Source organism: Protobothrops mucrosquamatus, unplaced genomic scaffold, assembly GCF_001527695.2.
Source record: "Protobothrops mucrosquamatus isolate PMUCROS unplaced genomic scaffold, P.Mucros_1.0 scaffold777, whole genome shotgun sequence".
In the NCBI taxonomy this organism is placed as follows: Eukaryota; Metazoa; Chordata; class Lepidosauria; order Squamata; family Viperidae; genus Protobothrops; species Protobothrops mucrosquamatus.
Window position 1 is genome coordinate 165,348 of NW_015387045.1, and position 1,922 is coordinate 167,269.

A 1,922-nucleotide genomic window follows, 5' to 3' on the forward strand; every position below is an offset into this window, starting at 1 on the left:
GACTCTAAAGCCTTACTTTTATATTTTTTATACTGCTCTCATTATTTACTGGTTACAACATTTTTCTGCCACTTTTCACACTAAGAAGTTGGCCATAAACATTTGATTAATAAATAATTTTTGGAAGACTGTTTCAAATTAAAAAGAAACAATATTGTCAGAAAAAATACAAAACCAACAGTAACATCCCATTAAAATCACTAAAACAACGTGGTTCTGAAAATTTATTTATTTCCCACTTATTTATTTTTATAAAAAGACTGATGTAAACTGTAATCTTATGGCCCTTGGCATTCCAGGACTGTTACAGAAGAGGGGTTAATCAGCCTAAGTTCAGAGAAAGGGATCCCACCTTGAAGGGAGAAATGCAACAAGTCCCCTTTTTCAACATTTAGGAACCATTAGAATGCCAACATTAGGAGAAGGAAAAATGGGGAAGATAATATAGAACCTGAAAGATCCAATCCTTCATAATATTTCACCCAGAGAGAAAACTTACACCAACCCTGCAAGCTGATTTAATATAATTATTTCCCATTCTTCACGAACAACAACAATAAAAGGTATATATTATATATATGTGTGTGTGTGTATTAACACTACAACTGGGATTGGAGGGTGGGACTCAAATGCCTCTCTGCTCCCGATATTGGTTGCATTGCCCAGAGGCTACTGGATAATTTCTTGAAGCCTCTAATCCTAAGGGGCCTTGGGGAGAGAAGAGCATTGTCCTACTAAATGCCTGCTTGAAAGTCCCATCAACACTTTTCCAAATCGTGAGATTGTTGATAATTCCATTACAAATACTATATATTTTATATTTTGGAAATAACACGAGAGAAAAGCTTGCTTGGCAAATGTGTTTATGTGAATACACAATTCCTTAAGAAGGCCTTCTGTGTTGATGGTAATAGTTTGGCTGGTTTGGAACAATAGACTAGTATAATGTTTGGGGCTGTTTTGTTAAAATGAAATAGAAAATACCATATCCCTCGTATAAGCAAAAACAACCCATTGCTTATCATATTTTTGTCTGGCAGTTATATGAATCTTTGATTTGCAAAATACTTTCAATGCAGTTCATTACTTTTACATTTAAAATATATATTCAAAAGAACTGAAGATGTAATACAAAGTGAAATATCTGTAAAATAAATGTAGCAGAATGAGGCTGACATATGCAGAAGTTATGTTGCAAGTACATTTTTTCATAGAAATCTAAAAAAAAATTACAAAAAAAGCTGTACTCTGTAAGGTGTATTTTCTAAAATCTGGTTACACTTTAATAGTAAAGATTTCTTCAAATGAAGGCAAACGTGATTTTATTTTTGAGCTGTTTTGCAGTTGTTCTGGAAAAATAAGCAAAAGTAATGAACCATTGATAAAAACAGGAGCAGCATACAGACAATTGTAGCATAAAAGAAGAATATGTGAAGCTTAAAATTTTTCCTGCATGCTATAAACTACTAGCTCACTGCAATAAAACTTTTTTAGAACACACCATAAAATTAAAATGAAAAGTAATAGTACCTGGCTCAAAGTTAATGTATTATAAAAAAAATTAATATTGGTTGAAGTAAAAAATACGTGGCATTTTTTTAATATGAGCTCCGTTTTTTGCAAGGAATGCATTTAGTAGATAATTAGAATGTACAGCAAATATTAGTCACACATAAAAGAAGTGCCACTTTGTTCATGTGTACTGGGACCCATTTTCCTTTGGTTTGAATCTATGGAAAGTGAAAACTATGTGCAGAGATATTTTTAGAATAGTTAGAATTAACTAGAATTAAATGTTGGCTGAGAAGGACATGCTTTTGATTTCACTCTTGGATATGTAAAGAAAGCAGCTCTCATAACTTTTGTCTGCATTAGTTTTTTGTGGCTCACTTTTAAAGACTGGAGTTGTAGAAGATGAAAAA

General features: G+C 32.3%; 1 protein-coding gene across 1 annotated transcript in view; it reads left to right on the forward strand.

The window, feature by feature from the left end:
• The window catches only part of PRELID2 (PRELI domain containing 2), a 39,199-nt gene that overhangs the window by 23,311 nt on the left and 13,966 nt on the right, over positions 1-1,922 (forward strand). The gene's annotated exons all lie outside the window — the stretch shown is intronic.